Source organism: Schistocerca americana, unplaced genomic scaffold, assembly GCF_021461395.2.
Source record: "Schistocerca americana isolate TAMUIC-IGC-003095 unplaced genomic scaffold, iqSchAmer2.1 HiC_scaffold_305, whole genome shotgun sequence".
Lineage (NCBI taxonomy): Eukaryota > Metazoa > Arthropoda > Insecta > Orthoptera > Acrididae > Schistocerca > Schistocerca americana.
The window spans coordinates 42,930-62,419 of NW_025726022.1; the positions used below are offsets into that span (position 1 = coordinate 42,930).

Here is a 19,490-nt window from a genome sequence, read left to right on the forward strand (position 1 = left end):
TTCCGTCCGTTTTTAACGTCTTAAATTGAAGGGACAGTCACAAGTTGCTCCGTTTTCACTCCATGTCGACAATCACACAGCACCTGAGGTAACAAGCACATCTGAAGACCCATTGTGCACTCGACTGTTCATGCCAACTCACTGCCTCGCACTTTACTACTGTGTACCACTCTTGTCGTCCAACTGCAAAAGACTGGCCCACAACAACTTTCCGCGTCTCCATTGCACTGCGCAAACTACGAAACGCTCCCCAAACATGGCACTCACCCACGCAGACGACTTTTCCGACTTTACACGACGCTCACGCAACGCTCACGCTAGTGACAGCCTTATTTAGAGCTTGACGTCGCACACAAGCGAATGAGCACATTTCGCCTACGACTTAGGCCGCCCTCCTAGTGTGGCTGTTCGGTGTCTGCAGGCAGCGAGGGGCTGCAAGCTTCCTGTGTTCGCGCCTATGTCACCTCTGCTTGCTTGTCAGAGACAGAGTATCGCAAAACATACAACTCACTCCATGAATTGATTGCTACGGCATCTGTCATCAGCAGTCACAACTAGCAACACCAGTAGCAGCCGACTGCACGTCAAGAATTGGAATGTGCAGTGGGATTTTTGTGAATTCGGCGCAAGGCTGATCTTTGCGACATAGGTTTGAGAATCTTATGGGAACACTTGTACTGTTTCTAAATTAAGTGTAGTGGTGGGAGGAGGGTGCTTCGTGCGCATTACAGCACGCTTGCCAATTGTGGCTGCTAATCGTTGGCTCGTATCTGCCTTGACACATTTTCTGGCTGTGAATTATTCCACTTGCATGGCAGTGTGCGCATGTTGGTGTGTTAAAAATTCTGGAGGCGCTGGGTATCGATCCCAGTACCTCTCGCATGCTAAGCGAGCGCTCTACCATCTGAGCTACGCCCCCTGCTGACGAACTGCGCTACATACAGCCATATCAATGACACAGACCCTTGCACTCCCATTATTCCGCTGACAAACACTACTCTCAATGTGTCCGTGAGGGTGTCTTTCAGGTTTCCTGCATTCTGTATCGAATCGTAGTTGGCCAAAATCAAAGTGGCACGCACGACGTCGAAAATAGCGTTCGGCCAACGCTCTGGGGTAGACGAACGTGTTGTCCACTCTCTAGACTTCATTGAGGTTAGGCCGTTATACCTAAGGCAGATTTGCACTCGATGACACCTCGACAACAGCCGGTCCTCACATTTACGTCTTGCTCTCCTTACGTCAGTATACGAGTCTGTGACGCTGGCTTTGCAACATCTTGCGTGCCTTTAGGCTCGCCGCGACCAACACTTACCACAAAACATGGAGGCGCCGGGGCTTGAACCCGGGACCTTTCACATGCAAAGCGAACGCTCTACCAACTGAGCTACGCCCCCAAGCACAACCAAGCTGCGCTGTTCTCCGTTCTTTGCTACTCTTATGTGCACGGACACGATGGTTGGTTGGTTTGCAGGGGTGAAGGGACCAGAGTACAAAGGCGCGGACACGTTCACATACGCAAGAGTTCCAAGTAGTTTCGATGCTCTGGTATTACGACTGCAAATTCCGTCCGTCTTTAACGTCTTAAATTGAAGGGACAGTCACAAGTTGCTCCGTTTTCACTCCATGTCGACAATCACACAGCACCTGAGGTAACAAGCACATCTGAAGACCCATTGTGCACTCGACTGTTCATGCCAACTCACTGCCTCGCACTTTACTACTGTGTACCACTCTTGTCGTCCAACTGCAAAAGACTGGGCCACAACAACTTTCCGCGTCTCCATTGCACTGCGCAAACTACGAAACGCTCCCCAAACATGGCACTCACCCACGCAGACGACTTTTCCGACTTTACACGACGCTCACGCTAGTGACAGCCTTATTTAGAGCTTGACGTCGCACACAAGCGAATGAGCACATTTCGCCTACGACTTAGGCCGCCCTCCTAGTGTGGCTGTTCGGTGTCTGCAGGCAGCGAGGGGCTGCAAGCTTCCTGTGTTCGCGCCTATGTCACCTCTGCTTGCTTGTCAGAGACAGAGTATCGCAAAACATACAACTCACTCCATGAATTGATTGCTACGGCATCTGTCATCAGCAGTCACAACTAGCAACACCAGTAGCAGCCGACTGCACGTCAAGAATTGGAATGTGCAGTGGGATTTTTGTGAATTCGGCGCAAGGCTGATCTTTGCGACATAGGTTTGAGAATCTTATGGGAACACTTGTACTGTTTCTAAATTAAGTGTAGTGGTGGGAGGAGGGTGCTTCGTGCGCATTACAGCACGCTTGCCAATTGTGGCTGCTAATCGTTGGCTCGTATCTGCCTTGACACATTTTCTGGCTGTGAATTATTCCACTTGCATGGCAGTGTGCGCATGTTGGTGTGTTAAAAATTCTGGAGGCGCTGGGTATCGATCCCAGTACCTCTCGCATGCTAAGCGAGCGCTCTACCATCTGAGCTACGCCCCCTGCTGACGAACTGCGCTACATACAGCCATATCAATGACACAGACCCTTGCACTCCCATTATTCCGCTGACAAACACTACTCTCAATGTGTCCGTGAGGGTGTCTTTCAGGTTTCCTGCATTCTGTATCGAATCGTAGTTGGCCAAAATCAAAGTGGCACGCACGACGTCGAAAATAGCGTTCGGCCAACGCTCTGTGGTAGACGAACGTGTTGTCCACTCTCTAGACTTCATTGAGGTTAGGCCGTTATACCTAAGGCAGATTTGCACTCGATGACACCTCGACAACAGCCGGTCCTCACATTTACGTCTTGCTCTCCTTACGTCAGTATACGAGTCTGTGACGCTGGCTTTGCAACATCTTGCGTGCCTTTAGGCTCGCCGCGACCAACACTTACCACAAAACATGGAGGCGCCGGGGCTTGAACCCGGGACCTTTCACATGCAAAGCGAACGCTCTACCAACTGAGCTACGCCCCCAAGCACAACCAAGCTGCGCTGTTCTCCGTTCTTTGCTACTCTTATGTGCACGGACACGATGGTTGGTTGGTTTGCAGGGGTGAAGGGACCAGAGTACAAAGGCGCGGACACGTTCACATACGCAAGAGTTCCAAGTAGTTTCGATGCTCTGGTATTACGACTGCAAATTCCGTCCGTTTTTAACGTCTTAAATTGAAGGGACAGTCACAAGTTGCTCCGTTTTCACTCCATGTCGACAATCACACAGCACCTGAGGTAACAAGCACATCTGAAGACCCATTGTGCACTCGACTGTTCATGCCAACTCACTGCCTCGCACTTTACTACTGTGTACCACTCTTGTCGTCCAACTGCAAAAGACTGGCCCACAACAACTTTCCGCGTCTCCATTGCACTGCGCAAACTACGAAACGCTCCCCAAACATGGCACTCACCCACGCAGACGACTTTTCCGACTTTACACGACGCTCACGCTAGTGACAGCCTTATTTAGAGCTTGACGTCGCACACAAGCGAATGAGCACATTTCGCCTACGACTTAGGCCGCCCTCCTAGTGTGGCTGTTCGGTGTCTGCAGGCAGCGAGGGGCTGCAAGCTTCCTGTGTTCGCGCCTATGTCACCTCTGCTTGCTTGTCAGAGACAGAGTATCGCAAAACATACAACTCACTCCATGAATTGATTGCTACGGCATCTGTCATCAGCAGTCACAACTAGCAACACCAGTAGCAGCCGACTGCACGTCAAGAATTGGAATGTGCAGTGGGATTTTTGTGAATTCGGCGCAAGGCTGATCTTTGCGACATAGGTTTGAGAATCTTATGGGAACACTTGTACTGTTTCTAAATTAAGTGTAGTGGTGGGAGGAGGGTGCTTCGTGCGCATTACAGCACGCTTGCCAATTGTGGCTGCTAATCGTTGGCTCGTATCTGCCTTGACACATTTTCTGGCTGTGAATTATTCCACTTGCATGGCAGTGTGCGCATGTTGGTGTGTTAAAAATTCTGGAGGCGCTGGGTATCGATCCCAGTACCTCTCGCATGCTAAGCGAGCGCTCTACCATCTGAGCTACGCCCCCTGCTGACGAACTGCGCTACATACAGCCATATCAATGACACAGACCCTTGCACTCCCATTATTCCGCTGACAAACACTACTCTCAATGTGTCCGTGAGGGTGTCTTTCAGGTTTCCTGCATTCTGTATCGAATCGTAGTTGGCCAAAATCAAAGTGGCACGCACGACGTCGAAAATAGCGTTCGGCCAACGCTCTGGGGTAGACGAACGTGTTGTCCACTCTCTAGACTTCATTGAGGTTAGGCCGTTATACCTAAGGCAGATTTGCACTCGATGACACCTCGACAACAGCCGGTCCTCACATTTACGTCTTGCTCTCCTTACGTCAGTATACGAGTCTGTGACGCTGGCTTTGCAACATCTTGCGTGCCTTTAGGCTCGCCGCGACCAACACTTACCACAAAACATGGAGGCGCCGGGGCTTGAACCCGGGACCTTTCACATGCAAAGCGAACGCTCTACCAACTGAGCTACGCCCCCAAGCACAACCAAGCTGCGCTGTTCTCCGTTCTTTGCTACTCTTATGTGCACGGACACGATGGTTGGTTGGTTTGCAGGGGTGAAGGGACCAGAGTACAAAGGCGCGGACACGTTCACATACGCAAGAGTTCCAAGTAGTTTCGATGCTCTGGTATTACGACTGCAAATTCCGTCCGTTTTTAACGTCTTAAATTGAAGGGACAGTCACAAGTTGCTCCGTTTTCACTCCATGTCGACAATCACACAGCACCTGAGGTAACAAGCACATCTGAAGACCCATTGTGCACTCGACTGTTCATGCCAACTCACTGCCTCGCACTTTACTACTGTGTACCACTCTTGTCGTCCAACTGCAAAAGACTGGCCCACAACAACTTTCCGCGTCTCCATTGCACTGCGCAAACTACGAAACGCTCCCCAAACATGGCACTCACCCACGCAGACGACTTTTCCGACTTTACACGACGCTCACGCAACGCTCACGCTAGTGACAGCCTTATTTAGAGCTTGACGTCGCACACAAGCGAATGAGCACATTTCGCCTACGACTTACGCCGCCCTCCTAGTGTGGCTGTTCGGTGTCTGCAGGCAGCGAGGGGCTGCAAGCTTCCTGTGTTCGCGCCTATGTCACCTCTGCTTGCTTGTCAGAGACAGAGTATCGCAAAACATACAACTCACTCCATGAATTGATTGCTACGGCATCTGTCATCAGCAGTCACAACTAGCAACACCAGTAGCAGCCGACTGCACGTCAAGAATTGGAATGTGCAGTGGGATTTTTGTGAATTCGGCGCAAGGCTGATCTTTGCGACATAGGTTTGAGAATCTTATGGGAACACTTGTACTGTTTCTAAATTAAGTGTAGTGGTGGGAGGAGGGTGCTTCGTGCGCATTACAGCACGCTTGCCAATTGTGGCTGCTAATCGTTGGCTCGTATCTGCCTTGACACATTTTCTGGCTGTGAATTATTCCACTTGCATGGCAGTGTGCGCATGTTGGTGTGTTAAGAATTCTGGAGGCGCTGGGTATCGATCCCAGTACCTCTCGCATGCTAAGCGAGCGCTCTACCATCTGAGCTACGCCCCCTGCTGACGAACTGCGCTACATACAGCCATATCAATGACACAGACCCTTGCACTCCCATTATTCCGCTGACAAACACTACTCTCAATGTGTCCGTGAGGGTGTCTTTCAGGTTTCCTGCATTCTGTATCGAATCGTAGTTGGCCAAAATCAAAGTGGCACGCACGACGTCGAAAATAGCGTTCGGCCAACGCTCTGGGGTAGACGAACGTGTTGTCCACTCTCTAGACTTCATTGAGGTTAGGCCGTTATACCTAATGCAGATTTGCACTCGATGACACCTCGACAACAGCCGGTCCTCACATTTACGTCTTGCTCTCCTTACGTCAGTATACGAGTCTGTGACGCTGGCTTTGCAACATCTTGCGTGCCTTTAGGCTCGCCGCGACCAACACTTACCACAAAACATGGAGGCGCCGGGGCTTGAACCCGGGACCTTTCACATGCAAAGCGAACGCTCTACCAACTGAGCTACGCCCCCAAGCACAACCAAGCTGCGCTGTTCTCCGTTCTTTGCTACTCTTATGTGCACGGACACGATGGTTGGTTGGTTTGCAGGGGTGAAGGGACCAGAGTACAAAGGCGCGGACACGTTCACATACGCAAGAGTTCCAAGTAGTTTCGATGCTCTGGTATTACGACTGCAAATTCCGTCCGTCTTTAACGTCTTAAATTGAAGGGACAGTCACAAGTTGCTCCGTTTTCACTCCATGTCGACAATCACACAGCACCTGAGGTAACAAGCACATCTGAAGACCCATTGTGCACTCGACTGTTCATGCCAACTCACTGCCTCGCACTTTACTACTGTGTACCACTCTTGTCGTCCAACTGCAAAAGACTGGGCCACAACAACTTTCCGCGTCTCCATTGCACTGCGCAAACTACGAAACGCTCCCCAAACATGGCACTCACCCACGCAGACGACTTTTCCGACTTTACACGACGCTCACGCAACGCTCACGCTAGTGACAGCCTTATTTAGAGCTTGACGTCGCACACAAGCGAATGAGCACATTTCGCCTACGACTTAGGCCGCCCTCCTAGTGTGGCTGTTCGGTGTCTGCAGGCAGCGAGGGGCTGCAAGCTTCCTGTGTTCGCGCCTATGTCACCTCTGCTTGCTTGTCAGAGACAGAGTATCGCAAAACATACAACTCACTCCATGAATTGATTGCTACGGCATCTGTCATCAGCAGTCACAACTAGCAACACCAGTAGCAGCCGACTGCACGTCAAGAATTGGAATGTGCAGTGGGATTTTTGTGAATTCGGCGCAAGGCTGATCTTTGCGACATAGGTTTGAGAATCTTATGGGAACACTTGTACTGTTTCTAAATTAAGTGTAGTGGTGGGAGGAGGGTGCTTCGTGCGCATTACAGCACGCTTGCCAATTGTGGCTGCTAATCGTTGGCTCGTATCTGCCTTGACACATTTTCTGGCTGTGAATTATTCCACTTGCATGGCAGTGTGCGCATGTTGGTGTGTTAAAAATTCTGGAGGCGCTGGGTATCGATCCCAGTACCTCTCGCATGCTAAGCGAGCGCTCTACCATCTGAGCTACGCCCCCTGCTGACGAACTGCGCTACATACAGCCATATCAATGACACAGACCCTTGCACTCCCATTATTCCGCTGACAAACACTACTCTCAATGTGTCCGTGAGGGTGTCTTTCAGGTTTCCTGCATTCTGTATCGAATCGTAGTTGGCCAAAATCAAAGTGGCACGCACGACGTCGAAAATAGCGTTCGGCCAACGCTCTGGGGTAGACGAACGTGTTGTCCACTCTCTAGACTTCATTGAGGTTAGGCCGTTATACCTAAGGCAGATTTGCACTCGATGACACCTCGACAACAGCCGGTCCTCACATTTACGTCTTGCTCTCCTTACGTCAGTATACGAGTCTGTGACGCTGGCTTTGCAACATCTTGCGTGCCTTTAGGCTCGCCGCGACCAACACTTACCACAAAACATGGAGGCGCCGGGGCTTGAACCCGGGACCTTTCACATGCAAAGCGAACGCTCTACCAACTGAGCTACGCCCCCAAGCACAACCAAGCTGCGCTGTTCTCCGTTCTTTGCTACTCTTATGTGCACGGACACGATGGTTGGTTGGTTTGCAGGGGTGAAGGGACCAGAGTACAAAGGCGCGGACACGTTCACATACGCAAGAGTTCCAAGTAGTTTCGATGCTCTGGTATTACGACTGCAAATTCCGTCCGTTTTTAACGTCTTAAATTGAAGGGACAGTCACAAGTTGCTCCGTTTTCACTCCATGTCGACAATCACACAGCACCTGAGGTAACAAGCACATCTGAAGACCCATTGTGCACTCGACTGTTCATGCCAACTCACTGCCTCGCACTTTACTACTGTGTACCACTCTTGTCGTCCAACTGCAAAAGACTGGGCCACAACAACTTTCCGCGTCTCCATTGCACTGCGCAAACTACGAAACGCTCCCCAAACATGGCACTCACCCACGCAGACGACTTTTCCGACTTTACACGACGCTCACGCTAGTGACAGCCTTATTTAGAGCTTGACGTCGCACACAAGCGAATGAGCACATTTCGCCTACGACTTAGGCCGCCCTCCTAGTGTGGCTGTTCGGTGTCTGCAGGCAGCGAGGGGCTGCAAGCTTCCTGTGTTCGCGCCTATGTCACCTCTGCTTGCTTGTCAGAGACAGAGTATCGCAAAACATACAACTCACTCCATGAATTGATTGCTACGGCATCTGTCATCAGCAGTCACAACTAGCAACACCAGTAGCAGCCGACTGCACGTCAAGAATTGGAATGTGCAGTGGGATTTTTGTGAATTCGGCGCAAGGCTGATCTTTGCGACATAGGTTTGAGAATCTTATGGGAACACTTGTACTGTTTCTAAATTAAGTGTAGTGGTGGGAGGAGGGTGCTTCGTGCGCATTACAGCACGCTTGCCAATTGTGGCTGCTAATCGTTGGCTCGTATCTGCCTTGACACATTTTCTGGCTGTGAATTATTCCACTTGCATGGCAGTGTGCGCATGTTGGTGTGTTAAAAATTCTGGAGGCGCTGGGTATCGATCCCAGTACCTCTCGCATGCTAAGCGAGCGCTCTACCATCTGAGCTACGCCCCCTGCTGACGAACTGCGCTACATACAGCCATATCAATGACACAGACCCTTGCACTCCCATTATTCCGCTGACAAACACTACTCTCAATGTGTCCGTGAGGGTGTCTTTCAGGTTTCCTGCATTCTGTATCGAATCGTAGTTGGCCAAAATCAAAGTGGCACGCACGACGTCGAAAATAGCGTTCGGCCAACGCTCTGGGGTAGACGAACGTGTTGTCCACTCTCTAGACTTCATTGAGGTTAGGCCGTTATACCTAAGGCAGATTTGCACTCGATGACACCTCGACAACAGCCGGTCCTCACATTTACGTCTTGCTCTCCTTACGTCAGTATACGAGTCTGTGACGCTGGCTTTGCAACATCTTGCGTGCCTTTAGGCTCGCCGCGACCAACACTTACCACAAAACATGGAGGCGCCGGGGCTTGAACCCGGGACCTTTCACATGCAAAGCGAACGCTCTACCAACTGAGCTACGCCCCCAAGCACAACCAAGCTGCGCTGTTCTCCGTTCTTTGCTACTCTTATGTGCACGGACACGATGGTTGGTTGGTTTGCAGGGGTGAAGGGACCAGAGTACAAAGGCGCGGACACGTTCACATACGCAAGAGTTCCAAGTAGTTTCGATGCTCTGGTATTACGACTGCAAATTCCGTCCGTTTTTAACGTCTTAAATTGAAGGGACAGTCACAAGTTGCTCCGTTTTCACTCCATGTCGACAATCACACAGCACCTGAGGTAACAAGCACATCTGAAGACCCATTGTGCACTCGACTGTTCATGCCAACTCACTGCCTCGCACTTTACTACTGTGTACCACTCTTGTCGTCCAACTGCAAAAGACTGGGCCACAACAACTTTCCGCGTCTCCATTGCACTGCGCAAACTACGAAACGCTCCCCAAACATGGCACTCACCCACGCAGACGACTTTTCCGACTTTACACGACGCTCACGCTAGTGACAGCCTTATTTAGAGCTTGACGTCGCACACAAGCGAATGAGCACATTTCGCCTACGACTTAGGCCGCCCTCCTAGTGTGGCTGTTCGGTGTCTGCAGGCAGCGAGGGGCTGCAAGCTTCCTGTGTTCGCGCCTATGTCACCTCTGCTTGCTTGTCAGAGACAGAGTATCGCAAAACATACAACTCACTCCATGAATTGATTGCTACGGCATCTGTCATCAGCAGTCACAACTAGCAACACCAGTAGCAGCCGACTGCACGTCAAGAATTGGAATGTGCAGTGGGATTTTTGTGAATTCGGCGCAAGGCTGATCTTTGCGACATAGGTTTGAGAATCTTATGGGAACACTTGTACTGTTTCTAAATTAAGTGTAGTGGTGGGAGGAGGGTGCTTCGTGAGCATTACAGCACGCTTGCCAATTGTGGCTGCTAATCGTTGGCTCGTATCTGCCTTGACACATTTTCTGGCTGTGAATTATTCCACTTGCATGGCAGTGTGCGCATGTTGGTGTGTTAAAAATTCTGGAGGCGCTGGGTATCGATCCCAGTACCTCTCGCATGCTAAGCGAGCGCTCTACCATCTGAGCTACGCCCCCTGCTGACGAACTGCGCTACATACAGCCATATCAATGACACAGACCCTTGCACTCCCATTATTCCGCTGACAAACACTACTCTCAATGTGTCCGTGAGGGTGTCTTTCAGGTTTCCTGCATTCTGTATCGAATCGTAGTTGGCCAAAATCAAAGTGGCACGCACGACGTCGAAAATAGCGTTCGGCCAACGCTCTGGGGTAGACGAACGTGTTGTCCACTCTCTAGACTTCATTGAGGTTAGGCCGTTATACCTAAGGCAGATTTGCACTCGATGACACCTCGACAACAGCCGGTCCTCACATTTACGTCTTGCTCTCCTTACGTCAGTATACGAGTCTGTGACGCTGGCTTTGCAACATCTTGCGTGCCTTTAGGCTCGCCGCGACCAACACTTACCACAAAACATGGAGGCGCCGGGGCTTGAACCCGGGACCTTTCACATGCAAAGCGAACGCTCTACCAACTGAGCTACGCCCCCAAGCACAACCAAGCTGCGCTGTTCTCCGTTCTTTGCTACTCTTATGTGCACGGACACGATGGTTGGTTGGTTTGCAGGGGTGAAGGGACCAGAGTACAAAGGCGCGGACACGTTCACATACGCAAGAGTTCCAAGTAGTTTCGATGCTCTGGTATTACGACTGCAAATTCCGTCCGTCTTTAACGTCTTAAATTGAAGGGACAGTCACAAGTTGCTCCGTTTTCACTCCATGTCGACAATCACACAGCACCTGAGGTAACAAGCACATCTGAAGACCCATTGTGCACTCGACTGTTCATGCCAACTCACTGCCTCGCACTTTACTACTGTGTACCACTCTTGTCGTCCAACTGCAAAAGACTGGGCCACAACAACTTTCCGCGTCTCCATTGCACTGCGCAAACTACGAAACGCTCCCCAAACATGGCACTCACCCACGCAGACGACTTTTCCGACTTTACACGACGCTCACGCTAGTGACAGCCTTATTTAGAGCTTGACGTCGCACACAAGCGAATGAGCACATTTCGCCTACGACTTAGGCCGCCCTCCTAGTGTGGCTGTTCGGTGTCTGCAGGCAGCGAGGGGCTGCAAGCTTCCTGTGTTCGCGCCTATGTCACCTCTGCTTGCTTGTCAGAGACAGAGTATCGCAAAACATACAACTCACTCCATGAATTGATTGCTACGGCATCTGTCATCAGCAGTCACAACTAGCAACACCAGTAGCAGCCGACTGCACGTCAAGAATTGGAATGTGCAGTGGGATTTTTGTGAATTCGGCGCAAGGCTGATCTTTGCGACATAGGTTTGAGAATCTTATGGGAACACTTGTACTGTTTCTAAATTAAGTGTAGTGGTGGGAGGAGGGTGCTTCGTGCGCATTACAGCACGCTTGCCAATTGTGGCTGCTAATCGTTGGCTCGTATCTGCCTTGACACATTTTCTGGCTGTGAATTATTCCACTTGCATGGCAGTGTGCGCATGTTGGTGTGTTAAAAATTCTGGAGGCGCTGGGTATCGATCCCAGTACCTCTCGCATGCTAAGCGAGCGCTCTACCATCTGAGCTACGCCCCCTGCTGACGAACTGCGCTACATACAGCCATATCAATGACACAGACCCTTGCACTCCCATTATTCCGCTGACAAACACTACTCTCAATGTGTCCGTGAGGGTGTCTTTCAGGTTTCCTGCATTCTGTATCGAATCGTAGTTGGCCAAAATCAAAGTGGCACGCACGACGTCGAAAATAGCGTTCGGCCAACGCTCTGGGGTAGACGAACGTGTTGTCCACTCTCTAGACTTCATTGAGGTTAGGCCGTTATACCTAAGGCAGATTTGCACTCGATGACACCTCGACAACAGCCGGTCCTCACATTTACGTCTTGCTCTCCTTACGTCAGTATACGAGTCTGTGACGCTGGCTTTGCAACATCTTGCGTGCCTTTAGGCTCGCCGCGACCAACACTTACCACAAAACATGGAGGCGCCGGGGCTTGAACCCGGGACCTTTCACATGCAAAGCGAACGCTCTACCAACTGAGCTACGCCCCCAAGCACAACCAAGCTGCGCTGTTCTCCGTTCTTTGCTACTCTTATGTGCACGGACACGATGGTTGGTTGGTTTGCAGGGGTGAAGGGACCAGAGTACAAAGGCGCGGACACGTTCACATACGCAAGAGTTCCAAGTAGTTTCGATGCTCTGGTATTACGACTGCAAATTCCGTCCGTTTTTAACGTCTTAAATTGAAGGGACAGTCACAAGTTGCTCCGTTTTCACTCCATGTCGACAATCACACAGCACCTGAGGTAACAAGCACATCTGAAGACCCATTGTGCACTCGACTGTTCATGCCAACTCACTGCCTCGCACTTTACTACTGTGTACCACTCTTGTCGTCCAACTGCAAAAGACTGGGCCACAACAACTTTCCGCGTCTCCATTGCACTGCGCAAACTACGAAACGCTCCCCAAACATGGCACTCACCCACGCAGACGACTTTTCCGACTTTACACGACGCTCACGCTAGTGACAGCCTTATTTAGAGCTTGACGTCGCACACAAGCGAATGAGCACATTTCGCCTACGACTTAGGCCGCCCTCCTAGTGTGGCTGTTCGGTGTCTGCAGGCAGCGAGGGGCTGCAAGCTTCCTGTGTTCGCGCCTATGTCACCTCTGCTTGCTTGTCAGAGACAGAGTATCGCAAAACATACAACTCACTCCATGAATTGATTGCTACGGCATCTGTCATCAGCAGTCACAACTAGCAACACCAGTAGCAGCCGACTGCACGTCAAGAATTGGAATGTGCAGTGGGATTTTTGTGAATTCGGCGCAAGGCTGATCTTTGCGACATAGGTTTGAGAATCTTATGGGAACACTTGTACTGTTTCTAAATTAAGTGTAGTGGTGGGAGGAGGGTGCTTCGTGAGCATTACAGCACGCTTGCCAATTGTGGCTGCTAATCGTTGGCTCGTATCTGCCTTGACACATTTTCTGGCTGTGAATTATTCCACTTGCATGGCAGTGTGCGCATGTTGGTGTGTTAAAAATTCTGGAGGCGCTGGGTATCGATCCCAGTACCTCTCGCATGCTAAGCGAGCGCTCTACCATCTGAGCTACGCCCCCTGCTGACGAACTGCGCTACATACAGCCATATCAATGACACAGACCCTTGCACTCCCATTATTCCGCTGACAAACACTACTCTCAATGTGTCCGTGAGGGTGTCTTTCAGGTTTCCTGCATTCTGTATCGAATCGTAGTTGGCCAAAATCAAAGTGGCACGCACGACGTCGAAAATAGCGTTCGGCCAACGCTCTGGGGTAGACGAACGTGTTGTCCACTCTCTAGACTTCATTGAGGTTAGGCCGTTATACCTAAGGCAGATTTGCACTCGATGACACCTCGACAACAGCCGGTCCTCACATTTACGTCTTGCTCTCCTTACGTCAGTATACGAGTCTGTGACGCTGGCTTTGCAACATCTTGCGTGCCTTTAGGCTCGCCGCGACCAACACTTACCACAAAACATGGAGGCGCCGGGGCTTGAACCCGGGACCTTTCACATGCAAAGCGAACGCTCTACCAACTGAGCTACGCCCCCAAGCACAACCAAGCTGCGCTGTTCTCCGTTCTTTGCTACTCTTATGTGCACGGACACGATGGTTGGTTGGTTTGCAGGGGTGAAGGGACCAGAGTACAAAGGCGCGGACACGTTCACATACGCAAGAGTTCCAAGTAGTTTCGATGCTCTGGTATTACGACTGCAAATTCCGTCCGTCTTTAACGTCTTAAATTGAAGGGACAGTCACAAGTTGCTCCGTTTTCACTCCATGTCGACAATCACACAGCACCTGAGGTAACAAGCACATCTGAAGACCCATTGTGCACTCGACTGTTCATGCCAACTCACTGCCTCGCACTTTACTACTGTGTACCACTCTTGTCGTCCAACTGCAAAAGACTGGGCCACAACAACTTTCCGCGTCTCCATTGCACTGCGCAAACTACGAAACGCTCCCCAAACATGGCACTCACCCACGCAGACGACTTTTCCGACTTTACACGACGCTCACGCTAGTGACAGCCTTATTTAGAGCTTGACGTCGCACACAAGCGAATGAGCACATTTCGCCTACGACTTAGGCCGCCCTCCTAGTGTGGCTGTTCGGTGTCTGCAGGCAGCGAGGGGCTGCAAGCTTCCTGTGTTCGCGCCTATGTCACCTCTGCTTGCTTGTCAGAGACAGAGTATCGCAAAACATACAACTCACTCCATGAATTGATTGCTACGGCATCTGTCATCAGCAGTCACAACTAGCAACACCAGTAGCAGCCGACTGCACGTCAAGAATTGGAATGTGCAGTGGGATTTTTGTGAATTCGGCGCAAGGCTGATCTTTGCGACATAGGTTTGAGAATCTTATGGGTACACTTGTACTGTTTCTAAATTAAGTGTAGTGGTGGGAGGAGGGTGCTTCGTGCGCATTACAGCACGCTTGCCAATTGTGGCTGCTAATCGTTGGCTCGTATCTGCCTTGACACATTTTCTGGCTGTGAATTATTCCACTTGCATGGCAGTGTGCGCATGTTGGTGTGTTAAAAATTCTGGAGGCGCTGGGTATCGATCCCAGTACCTCTCGCATGCTAAGCGAGCGCTCTACCATCTGAGCTACGCCCCCTGCTGACGAACTGCGCTACATACAGCCATATCAATGACACAGACCCTTGCACTCCCATTATTCCGCTGACAAACACTACTCTCAATGTGTCCGTGAGGGTGTCTTTCAGGTTTCCTGCATTCTGTATCGAATCGTAGTTGGCCAAAATCAAAGTGGCACGCACGACGTCGAAAATAGCGTTCGGCCAACGCTCTGGGGTAGACGAACGTGTTGTCCACTCTCTAGACTTCATTGAGGTTAGGCCGTTATACCTAAGGCAGATTTGCACTCGATGACACCTCGACAACAGCCGGTCCTCACATTTACGTCTTGCTCTCCTTACGTCAGTATACGAGTCTGTGACGCTGGCTTTGCAACATCTTGCGTGCCTTTAGGCTCGCCGCGACCAACACTTACCACAAAACATGGAGGCGCCGGGGCTTGAACCCGGGACCTTTCACATGCAAAGCGAACGCTCTACCAACTGAGCTACGCCCCCAAGCACAACCAAGCTGCGCTGTTCTCCGTTCTTTGCTACTCTTATGTGCACGGACACGATGGTTGGTTGGTTTGCAGGGGTGAAGGGACCAGAGTACAAAGGCGCGGACACGTTCACATACGCAAGAGTTCCAAGTAGTTTCGATGCTCTGGTATTACGACTGCAAATTCCGTCCGTTTTTAACGTCTTAAATTGAAGGGACAGTCACAAGTTGCTCCGTTTTCACTCCATGTCGACAATCACACAGCACCTGAGGTAACAAGCACATCTGAAGACCCATTGTGCACTCGACTGTTCATGCCAACTCACTGCCTCGCACTTTACTACTGTGTACCACTCTTGTCGTCCAACTGCAAAAGACTGGGCCACAACAACTTTCCGCGTCTCCATTGCACTGCGCAAACTACGAAACGCTCCCCAAACATGGCACTCACCCACGCAGACGACTTTTCCGACTTTACACGAGGCTCACGCTAGTGACAGCCTTATTTAGAGCTTGACGTCGCACACAAGCGAATGAGCACATTTCGCCTACGACTTAGGCCGCCCTCCTAGTGTGGCTGTTCGGTGTCTGCAGGCAGCGAGGGGCTGCAAGCTTCCTGTGTTCGCGCCTATGTCACCTCTGCTTGCTTGTCAGAGACAGAGTATCGCAAAACATACAACTCACTCCATGAATTGATTGCTACGGCATCTGTCATCAGCAGTCACAACTAGCAACACCAGTAGCAGCCGACTGCACGTCAAGAATTGGAATGTGCAGTGGGATTTTTGTGAATTCGGCGCAAGGCTGATCTTTGCGACATAGGTTTGAGAATCTTATGGGAACACTTGTACTGTTTCTAAATTAAGTGTAGTGGTGGGAGGAGGGTGCTTCGTGCGCATTACAGCACGCTTGCCAATTGTGGCTGCTAATCGTTGGCTCGTATCTGCCTTGACACATTTTCTGGCTGTGAATTATTCCACTTGCATGGCAGTGTGCGCATGTTGGTGTGTTAAAAATTCTGGAGGCGCTGGGTATCGATCCCAGTACCTCTCGCATGCTAAGCGAGCGCTCTACCATCTGAGCTACGCCCCCTGCTGACGAACTGCGCTACATACAGCCATATCAATGACACAGACCCTTGCACTCCCATTATTCCGCTGACAAACACTACTCTCAATGTGTCCGTGAGGGTGTCTTTCAGGTTTCCTGCATTCTGTATCGAATCGTAGTTGGCCAAAATCAAAGTGGCACGCACGACGTCGAAAATAGCGTTCGGCCAACGCTCTGGGGTAGACGAACGTGTTGTCCACTCTCTAGACTTCATTGAGGTTAGGCCGTTATACCTAAGGCAGATTTGCACTCGATGACACCTCGACAACAGCCGGTCCTCACATTTACGTCTTGCTCTCCTTACGTCAGTATACGAGTCTGTGACGCTGGCTTTGCAACATCTTGCGTGCCTTTAGGCTCGCCGCGACCAACACTTACCACAAAACATGGAGGCGCCGGGGCTTGAACCCGGGACCTTTCACATGCAAAGCGAACGCTCTACCAACTGAGCTACGCCCCCAAGCACAACCAAGCTGCGCTGTTCTCCGTTCTTTGCTACTCTTATGTGCACGGACACGATGGTTGGTTGGTTTGCAGGGGTGAAGGGACCAGAGTACAAAGGCGCGGACACGTTCACATACGCAAGAGTTCCAAGTAGTTTCGATGCTCTGGTATTACGACTGCAAATTCCGTCCGTTTTTAACGTCTTAAATTGAAGGGACAGTCACAAGTTGCTCCGTTTTCACTCCATGTCGACAATCACACAGCACCTGAGGTAACAAGCACATCTGAAGACCCATTGTGCACTCGACTGTTCATGCCAACTCACTGCCTCGCACTTTACTACTGTGTACCACTCTTGTCGTCCAACTGCAAAAGACTGGCCCACAACAACTTTCCGCGTCTCCATTGCACTGCGCAAACTACGAAACGCTCCCCAAACATGGCACTCACCCACGCAGACGACTTTTCCGACTTTACACGACGCTCACGCAACGCTCACGCTAGTGACAGCCTTATTTAGAGCTTGACGTCGCACACAAGCGAATGAGCACATTTCGCCTACGACTTACGCCGCCCTCCTAGTGTGGCTGTTCGGTGTCTGCAGGCAGCGAGGGGCTGCAAGCTTCCTGTGTTCGCGCCTATGTCACCTCTGCTTGCTTGTCAGAGACAGAGTATCGCAAAACATACAACTCACTCCATGAATTGATTGCTACGGCATCTGTCATCAGCAGTCACAACTAGCAACACCAGTAGCAGCCGACTGCACGTCAAGAATTGGAATGTGCAGTGGGATTTTTGTGAATTCGGCGCAAGGCTGATCTTTGCGACATAGGTTTGAGAATCTTATGGGAACACTTGTACTGTTTCTAAATTAAGTGTAGTGGTGGGAGGAGGGTGCTTCGTGCGCATTACAGCACGCTTGCCAATTGTGGCTGCTAATCGTTGGCTCGTATCTGCCTTGACACATTTTCTGGCTGTGAATTATTCCACTTGCATGGCAGTGTGCGCATGTTGGTGTGTTAAAAATTCTGGAGGCGCTGGGTATCGATCCCAGTACCTCTCGCATGCTAAGCGAGCGCTCTACCATCTGAGCTACGCCCCCTGCTGACGAACTGCGCTACATACAGCCATATCAATGACACAGACCCTTGCACTCCCATTATTCCGCTGACAAACACTACTCTCAATGTGTCCGTGAGGGTGTCTTTCAGGTTTCCTGCATTCTGTATCGAATCGTAGTTGGCCAAAATCAAAGTGGCACGCACGACGTCGAAAATAGCGTTCGGCCAACGCTCTGAGGTAGACGAACGTGTTGTCCACTCTCTAGACTTCATTGAGGTTAGGCCGTTATACCTAAGGCAGATTTGCACTCGATGACACCTCGACAACAGCCGGTCCTCACATTTACGTCTTGTTCTCCTTACGTCAGTATACGAGTCTGTGACGCTGGCTTTGCAACATCTTGCGTGCCTTTAGGCTCACCGCGACCAACACTTACCACGCACTGACCACAAAACATGGAGGCGCCGGGGCTTGAACCCGGGACCTTTCACACGCAAAGCGAACGCTCTACCAACTGAGCTACGCCCCCAAGCACAAGCAAGCTGCGCTGATCTCCGTTCTTTGCGACTCTTATGTGCACGGACGCGATGGTTGGTTGGTTTGCAGGGGTGAAGGGACCAGAGTACAAAGGCGCGGACACGTTCACATACGCAAGAGTTCCAAGTAGTTTCGATGCTCTGGTATTACGACTGCAAATTCCGTCCGTTTTTAACGTCTTAAATTGAAGGGACAGTCACAAGTTGCTCCGTTTTCACTCCATGTCGACAATCACACAGCACCTGAGGTAACAAGCACATCTGAAGACCCATTGTGCACTCGACTGTTCATGCCAACTCACTGCCTCGCACTTTACTACTGTGTACCACTCTTGTCGTCCAACTGCAAAAGACTGGGCCACAACAACTTTCCGCGTCTCCATTGCACTGCGCAAACTACGAAACGCTCCCCAAACATGGCACTCACCCACGCAGACGACTTTTCCGACTTTACACGACGCTCACGCTAGTGACAGCCTTATTTAGAGCTTGACGTCGCACACAAGCGAATGAGCACATTTCGCCTACGACTTAGGCCGCCCTCCTAGTGTGGCTGTTCGGTGTCTGCAGGCAGCGAGGGGCTGCAAGCTTCCTGTGTTCGCGCCTATGTCACCTCTGCTTGCTTGTCAGAGACAGAGTATCGCAAAACATACAACTCACTCCATGAATTGATTGCTACGGCATCTGTCATCAGCAGTCACAACTAGCAACACCAGTAGCAGCCGACTGCACGTAAAGAATTGGAATGTGCAGTGGGATTTTTGTGAATTCGGCGCAAGGCTGATCTTTGCGACATAGGTTTGAGAATCTTATGGGAACACTTGTACTGTTTCTAAATTAAGTGTAGTGGTGGGAGGAGGGTGCTTCGTGCGCATTACAGCACGCTTGCCAATTGTGGCTGCTAATCGTTGGCTCGTATCTGCCTTGACACATTTTCTGGCTGTGAATTATTCCACTTG

The 19,490-nt window shown here is 50.8% G+C and overlaps 24 non-coding genes across 24 annotated transcripts; all 24 read right to left on the minus strand.

The window, feature by feature from the left end:
* Window positions 1-846: 846 nt before the first annotated feature.
* Window positions 847-919, minus strand: Trnaa-agc. The gene has a single exon. It is a non-coding gene; the product is annotated as a tRNA-Ala (tRNA).
* A 405-nt stretch (window positions 920-1,324) lies between these two features.
* Trnaa-ugc lies at window positions 1,325-1,397 on the minus strand. Its single transcript has one exon. It is a non-coding gene; the product is annotated as a tRNA-Ala (tRNA).
* Window positions 1,398-2,399: 1,002 nt separating this feature from the next.
* Window positions 2,400-2,472, minus strand: Trnaa-agc. Its single transcript has one exon. It is a non-coding gene; the product is annotated as a tRNA-Ala (tRNA).
* Window positions 2,473-2,877: 405 nt separating this feature from the next.
* Window positions 2,878-2,950, minus strand: Trnaa-ugc. Its single transcript has one exon. It is a non-coding gene; the product is annotated as a tRNA-Ala (tRNA).
* Window positions 2,951-3,952: 1,002 nt separating this feature from the next.
* Trnaa-agc lies at window positions 3,953-4,025 on the minus strand. The gene has a single exon. It is a non-coding gene; the product is annotated as a tRNA-Ala (tRNA).
* A 405-nt stretch (window positions 4,026-4,430) lies between these two features.
* On the minus strand, window positions 4,431-4,503 carry Trnaa-ugc. The gene has a single exon. It is a non-coding gene; the product is annotated as a tRNA-Ala (tRNA).
* A 1,013-nt stretch (window positions 4,504-5,516) lies between these two features.
* Window positions 5,517-5,589, minus strand: Trnaa-agc. The gene has a single exon. It is a non-coding gene; the product is annotated as a tRNA-Ala (tRNA).
* Window positions 5,590-5,994: 405 nt separating this feature from the next.
* Trnaa-ugc lies at window positions 5,995-6,067 on the minus strand. Its single transcript has one exon. It is a non-coding gene; the product is annotated as a tRNA-Ala (tRNA).
* A 1,013-nt stretch (window positions 6,068-7,080) lies between these two features.
* Trnaa-agc lies at window positions 7,081-7,153 on the minus strand. The gene has a single exon. It is a non-coding gene; the product is annotated as a tRNA-Ala (tRNA).
* Window positions 7,154-7,558: 405 nt separating this feature from the next.
* On the minus strand, window positions 7,559-7,631 carry Trnaa-ugc. The gene has a single exon. It is a non-coding gene; the product is annotated as a tRNA-Ala (tRNA).
* A 1,002-nt stretch (window positions 7,632-8,633) lies between these two features.
* On the minus strand, window positions 8,634-8,706 carry Trnaa-agc. The gene has a single exon. It is a non-coding gene; the product is annotated as a tRNA-Ala (tRNA).
* A 405-nt stretch (window positions 8,707-9,111) lies between these two features.
* Trnaa-ugc lies at window positions 9,112-9,184 on the minus strand. The gene has a single exon. It is a non-coding gene; the product is annotated as a tRNA-Ala (tRNA).
* A 1,002-nt stretch (window positions 9,185-10,186) lies between these two features.
* Window positions 10,187-10,259, minus strand: Trnaa-agc. Its single transcript has one exon. It is a non-coding gene; the product is annotated as a tRNA-Ala (tRNA).
* A 405-nt stretch (window positions 10,260-10,664) lies between these two features.
* On the minus strand, window positions 10,665-10,737 carry Trnaa-ugc. The gene has a single exon. It is a non-coding gene; the product is annotated as a tRNA-Ala (tRNA).
* A 1,002-nt stretch (window positions 10,738-11,739) lies between these two features.
* Window positions 11,740-11,812, minus strand: Trnaa-agc. The gene has a single exon. It is a non-coding gene; the product is annotated as a tRNA-Ala (tRNA).
* A 405-nt stretch (window positions 11,813-12,217) lies between these two features.
* Window positions 12,218-12,290, minus strand: Trnaa-ugc. The gene has a single exon. It is a non-coding gene; the product is annotated as a tRNA-Ala (tRNA).
* A 1,002-nt stretch (window positions 12,291-13,292) lies between these two features.
* Window positions 13,293-13,365, minus strand: Trnaa-agc. Its single transcript has one exon. It is a non-coding gene; the product is annotated as a tRNA-Ala (tRNA).
* A 405-nt stretch (window positions 13,366-13,770) lies between these two features.
* Window positions 13,771-13,843, minus strand: Trnaa-ugc. The gene has a single exon. It is a non-coding gene; the product is annotated as a tRNA-Ala (tRNA).
* Window positions 13,844-14,845: 1,002 nt separating this feature from the next.
* Trnaa-agc lies at window positions 14,846-14,918 on the minus strand. The gene has a single exon. It is a non-coding gene; the product is annotated as a tRNA-Ala (tRNA).
* A 405-nt stretch (window positions 14,919-15,323) lies between these two features.
* On the minus strand, window positions 15,324-15,396 carry Trnaa-ugc. Its single transcript has one exon. It is a non-coding gene; the product is annotated as a tRNA-Ala (tRNA).
* Window positions 15,397-16,398: 1,002 nt separating this feature from the next.
* Trnaa-agc lies at window positions 16,399-16,471 on the minus strand. The gene has a single exon. It is a non-coding gene; the product is annotated as a tRNA-Ala (tRNA).
* Window positions 16,472-16,876: 405 nt separating this feature from the next.
* Window positions 16,877-16,949, minus strand: Trnaa-ugc. The gene has a single exon. It is a non-coding gene; the product is annotated as a tRNA-Ala (tRNA).
* Window positions 16,950-17,962: 1,013 nt separating this feature from the next.
* Window positions 17,963-18,035, minus strand: Trnaa-agc. Its single transcript has one exon. It is a non-coding gene; the product is annotated as a tRNA-Ala (tRNA).
* A 416-nt stretch (window positions 18,036-18,451) lies between these two features.
* Trnaa-ugc lies at window positions 18,452-18,524 on the minus strand. The gene has a single exon. It is a non-coding gene; the product is annotated as a tRNA-Ala (tRNA).
* Between the last annotated feature and the right edge of the window lie 966 nt (window positions 18,525-19,490).